Here is a 6,000-nt window from a genome sequence, read left to right on the forward strand (position 1 = left end):
AGTTACAGTGGTAGATAAGCTCAGATACCTGTGTGGTGGAGTATATTCATAAGGCACTTTTTGCAAAAGTTAAAGCATACAAAGAACTTAGGCATATGTTGGTTAAAGTAAATTTCTTCAAGGTAGTATGTACTTTGATTTGAAAGAAAATTTTAGTCCCTAAGGGTGCAACATGTGCTGCCTTTTTTCTGTTTTTTAAAGAAATAAAACATTTAAAGAATATTTTATTCCATGTTTAAAAGTGTGTGTCATATCCTGAATTTGAATTAGGTTACAAAGTCTGGACACAGATTGATTAGCATTGACATTGCTGGCCAAGGCCCTAATGCCCATGATGTGTCTTTGTGTCTAGGACATCCTAACTTTAAGAGACTTACCAGATGTTTTGTGCAGTTTTATGCAGTTACTATTGTCCTCTTTTTTCTTTCCTTTCCATATCCATACCTGTATAATTGGTAACTATTCCTAAGCCTCATGTTTAACGCTTACCTGCCAAAGATTCTTTTGGGTTGCCATGGTTCTCCTTCTTGCAGAGGGTGCCCAAATCACCCATAGATTTTCCCTAATCTATTGATGCCCGCAATACCCTGAGGGAATAGATTTCTGTCTCTGTCTCTCTCTTCATCCCTCCCTCCCTTTTAATTATTTTTAAGTGATCTCGATACCCAATGTGAGGCTCGAATTTATAACTCTGAAATCAAGAGTTGCATGTTCTACTGACTGAGCCAGCCAGGCGCCCCCTTATTTCTCTTTTTTAGAAACAATAGAGTCTGTATGTAGGTCTAGGCAAATGGTAGGTTTGAATTTCTGAATGGACCAAGATCACACCTCTGTCTCTTCTCTTCATTCTTCAGTCAAAAGGAAATTTCAGTGTTTCTTAGGGGATTTCACACCTTCCTCATCTTGTTTCTAACACATAGCCAGGAGCAGGCAGGTTAGGAGAAAGCCTGAACTTGTCAGTTTTCTATATTGTTAGAGACTGTATTGAGTGGCTTTTGTTCATAAAATTGGTATTGTTTTGTTTGGGTTTTTAAAAATTTGTTAAGTGTTTTATAGGAGTATTCTAAATGTAAAGCAAAGCATCTTTATTTGGGGTTATGATTTGCAGTAGGCAGTCCTTAGTACTAATGCTCATGGAGCTGTGAGGGACATTCTTGGCCTGCAGTACTCCATATTGTGGGGTCAGAAGCCTTATTGTGCTTTAGGAGTTGTCAGAAACTTAGAGCATCCCCCAGTGAAGGACATCTTCAGTTTCTTTCCTTTTCTATCTGACTTTGCTAGTTCAGTGGGTTTGAAATCATTTCTGACATGCCCAGAGAATTCAGAGCTCTAAATTAGGGGTTTAGAGACTTAGAGCAGTGTTTAGAATTCTAATGACTTCCTTACTAATTGTCAGTATCCCCAGAGTGAATCTGAAAAGCCATAATATCCCGTGGGACTGAATTTCCTTTGTCCATCGACAGGGATAACTGTTCATCTAGATCCAAATGTAGAATGGTTCTCTAGTTGAGAGGAAATTTAATTTAATTTCACGTTGTGCTAGCAAACCATCATATAAGGTATGAAGATTTTATTTTCTTTCACTGAGATTTCTTAACTTCCTTTGATATAGGTGTCACTAGTTAAAAGCTAGCCATAGGCTTACTTTTTGCCAGAAAGACACAGGTACGTACTTTTAAAAATAGCTTTGCCATAACAGAAAAATAACTTAATTCCCATGCTGTAGTAAGATGTGGCATTTTATTGGAAAAGGGTACAAGATTAGTGACTTTTCTCTTCACGTGACCCAAAATATAGGACACACAAACAAACAAACCTTGAAATGACCCCAGAAGGCCTCTTTCTAATCAGCCAAAGTAGATGTTACAAAAGCAGAACAGTAAAGCCCATGTACTACTGTCGTAGGGGCAGCTCTCAGGTTCCCTTTTGGACCTCATTTAAGCCTAAAAAGGAAATCTGGTCTCTTGCCCCGCAGCAAGAAAAGCCTAAAGGAACTGCTAAGTGTAAGCCCAGTGGCCTCAAGAAGCATGTGACCATGAGGAAGCAGAAAAACAAAACGTTCCTTCTGTATTGTTTATTTTTATTTATTTATACTTACTTATTTTTGAGAGACAGAAAGAGACAGAGCATGAGCAGGGTAGGGGCAGAGAGAGAGGGAGACACAGAATCTGAAGCAGACTCTAAGATCTGAGCTGTCATCACAGAGCCTGGTGGGGGCTCAAACTCATGAACTGTGAGATCATGACCTGAGCTGAAGTCAAACACTTAACCGACTGAACCACCCAGGCGCCCCTTCTTCCGTGTTGTTTAAAAAGAAACAGATAACTTTCAGAAGCCTTTCTCCAAAGTGATCACAAATATTGTGTTCATAGTTTCTCTTATTTACCAGTTTACTGGAAATACATTTTTATGGTGTACCACTTCCTCATGCTGCCAAGGAACCAAGCATTTAGCTGCAGTAGCTGGAACGTGGTAGCACAGTTACTTGGTATCAAACACTGCTCCGAAAGCACTTGTGCCTGTGACACACAAGAGATTTTAAATTGTTATTTTAACCACATATTAAACAGGAGGAAAAAGTTTGTAAGCACTGGCATGAATGAGATAGGACCCTTTACAGTTAGGTAATGATTCCTGTGTCCTATACCTATTAGACACCAGGTATGTAAAATTCCCCCCATATGATGGTATTTTTTCTTTTCTATGATTTTTGCCTTTCTATAGTCTTCCCCCCTGCTCCTTAATACTTCTCTTAATTTATTAAAGGAAGTTCACCCCAAGTTAAAGTTAGATTTATTGGACTATGTTATCAAGTAGCAAGACAGAAGTGTTTTTAGTGGAATTAAAAAAATTTTTATTTTATTTTATTTATTTTATGTTTTATTTTATTTTTGAGAGAGAGAGAAATCACAGGAGCAGGGAAGGGGCAGAGAGAGAGGGAGACACAGAATCCGAAGAAGGCTTTCTGCATAGAGCCTGATGCGGTGCCCGAACTCACAAACTGCGAGATCATGACCTGAGCTGAAGTTGGACGCTTAGCTGACTGAGCCACCCAGGTGCTCAGTGGAATTTTTGCTAAAAAAAATTCACATAACATTCAAGAAGAAATAGTGGTTTTCCTCTTGAGATTAAATGATCTGTAGGCTGTTGGTTCCTTTTGTTTCTGCAGAGATCTGATCTACAGTTTAGTAATGATGTCCACAGTCCCTAAAGGCCTTCTGTCCTCCACTTGTGTTCCGCCATTGTTTCTGTAACAACTAGTGAGTCAGGTCCATCTGGAGAACAGGCCTCCAGGTCTTAGAGAGCAGCAGTCATTTTCATTTGGAGCTTGTATCGTGATTGAGAACACCCATTACTATGCTATCGATACTCTTTAAGTGGAATTTTATTGTTTGTTGGGTGGCTCTGACTTTGAGGGATCTGTTAAAGCTAATCGACCTCTGTAGAAGCAGCGTGATCTAAGGCAAGTGACCAGATAGTTACCTGGACTGTATCATATGTTGCTGCAAATTCAAGTGTTTTTATGAATAAGAACTATTAGATCAGTTTTCATCTGTTAATGGGAATTAATAAAGCTGAAGTTACTTAAGTTTGTAGTAAGTCTAGCCTCATGGCAAAACCCTCCATTTGACATAGGTCTGCCGGTACACTCTTTTTGCTTCTGCTTGCTTTTTGGAGTTCCTTATGTTCACATGTCTGTCACGGTACATTCTGAGGTCTCTCAACCTAAAGAAAAGTTGCTCTTGTGTCAGTATTACTGGTTTACTTGAATACCAACTGAATTTGGAATTTGGGAAAATATGAAGCTTAAAGAAGCATATGTTGATTTCCTCCCATGTAACTTCTCCGCATTTTGTCAGCCTTTTAAAGATTTATGGATGGGGCGCCTGGGTGGCTTAGTCGGTTAAGCGTCCAACTTTCGCTTAGGTCATGATCTCGCGGTTCGTGGGTTCGAGCCCCGCGTCGGGCTCTGTGCTGACTGCCAGCTCAGAGCCTGGAGCCTGTTTCAGTCTGTGACTCCCTCTCACTCTGACCCTCCCCTGCTCACGCTGTCTCTCTCTCTCCTAGAAATAAATAAAACATTTAAAAAAAAAAAAAGATTTATGGAATAGTCTAGTCAGAAAAGATAGGAAAGAAAGGGCTGGTGATAGCTTTTACAGTAACCTGGAAAGGTAGAAAAAGTAAGCTAAAGGCTTAGGTATTAGCCATCCAACTCTCCCTTGGTGCATGATACCACAAAGTCGTTTCTCAAATATTTATGAAGTGTTGTATGTATCTCTTTGGTGTTTTTTTGTTTGTTTGTTTTGTTTTCTTTTAGCGTTTACATAGGGAGTTACTTGTACCTTTTTCTGTTATTTCCTTGAAAACCAAAATGATTAATTATGCCAATACAGAAATGCCTTAAAGTATTGGATGAAAACTGCAATTAAAATACAGAATATAGGGGCTCCTGGGTGGCTCAGTCGGTTAAGCGTCCAACTTCGGCTCAGATAATGATCTCACGGTTCGTGGGTTCGAGCGCCACGTTGGGCTCTGTGCTGACACCTAGCTCAGAGCCTGAAGCCTGATTCAGGTTCTTTATCTCCCTCTCTCTCTCACCCTCCCCTGTTCACGATGTCTCTCTCAGAAATAAATAAAACATTTAAAGAAAGTTAAAAAAAATACAGAATATATAGGGCACCTGGGTGGCTCAGTTGGTTAAACATCTGACTCAGATTTCAGCTCAGGTCAAGAGCCCTGAGTCGGACTCTGTGTGGACAGCACAGAGTCTGCTTGGGTTTCTCTCTCTCCCTCCCTCTCTGCCCCTCTTTCATGCTCTCCCTCTCGCTTTGGATTCTACTGTCTCTTAGTCCCCACGTTTCCATCACTGCTGTGGAGGTTAAGTGTAGGATGAAGGAAGGGTTACTTGCATTTCATTATTTTGTTAGGAAGTTTGGGGAGAGAGAGAGAGAGAGAGCCCTGGTTTTGTGGGCTTTAGAGAAAGCATTCAAGTTCTTCCTAGTTCGAGAGTCCTTGGTAACTTTAAGAACTGAAATGGTAATGTTTGTTGAACAGTATGATGTCAGTGTAGAGTAATCTTAAAGCTATGTTAAAATGCACTTGTGTCTCCAAACATCCTGCCTTCTTTTGTGACTACATCCTTCTCTTGGCCAAAATAACAAGCTAACTAGAGTTTCAATATTCAATATCCTTCTCTGGCAGATGTTTTCTGGCAAAGGCCTTCCTGCGTTTATGAATTCTCTCTCAAGAAGCAAGAGAACACCTGCAGGAAGTGAATCAAGATTCAGAACACAGAGGAATAATCACCTGCTTTAAAAAAATAAAAGTACTGTTGAAAAAGATCATTTCTCTTTATTTGTTCCTAGGTGTAAAATTTTAATAGTTAATGCAAAATTCCGTAATCTTTGAATCATTAGTGGTTAATGTTTGAAAAAGCTCTCGCAATCAAGTATGTGATGTATTAATAATGCCTTATCTATTGTTTGTAGTTATTTTAAACAGCATGAGCCTTGTCCCTGTAGTCAGTAGGGGGCAATCTTGCTTTATTCATCCTCCATCTCAAAATGAACTTGGAATTAAGTATTTTAGTGTAAGATATATGTATAATGCTGGCCATTTTAAAGGGATTTTCTCAAAAGTTCACGTTTGTGTTATGACTGCATTTCTGCACATAATTCATACTTGGTGTTACAATTAATCTAGAAATTTATGCATTTGTACTGTGAACACCTGGAAGCAAAATCATAGTGCAAAATACATTTAAGATGTGGTCAAGATTATGTTCTTCATTGGTTAATAATAAGCATTAATTTTTTATAGTCTGTATTCTAAATTTTGCAGTACCTTACTGTTCTGTGTTACATACCTAAGAAATTGTAAAGGTGTTGTCACTGTATAAAATAAAAAGGACAAGGACAGTTACAGCTTAATTACTAAAATACAGTTGACATTTTCTGTATTATTAGAGTCCCTGCCCTTTTTTTCTTTCTTTCTTTCTTT

The 6,000-nt window shown here is 38.9% G+C and overlaps 1 protein-coding gene across 1 annotated transcript in view; it reads left to right on the plus strand.

Annotated features, from left to right (window-relative positions):
• Window positions 1-6,000, plus strand: part of NDFIP1 (Nedd4 family interacting protein 1) — a 51,476-nt gene that overhangs the window by 45,186 nt on the left and 290 nt on the right. The window contains exon 8 of the mRNA XM_039236185.1: window positions 5,203-6,000. This exon is cut by the window's right edge and continues 290 nt beyond it. The gene's annotated coding sequence lies outside the window, so the exon portion shown is untranslated. The remainder of the gene's footprint in view (window positions 1-5,202) is intronic.

Source organism: Hyaena hyaena, unplaced genomic scaffold, assembly GCF_003009895.1.
Source record: "Hyaena hyaena isolate Hyena2069 unplaced genomic scaffold, ASM300989v1 scaffold_107, whole genome shotgun sequence".
In the NCBI taxonomy this organism is placed as follows: Eukaryota; Metazoa; Chordata; class Mammalia; order Carnivora; family Hyaenidae; genus Hyaena; species Hyaena hyaena.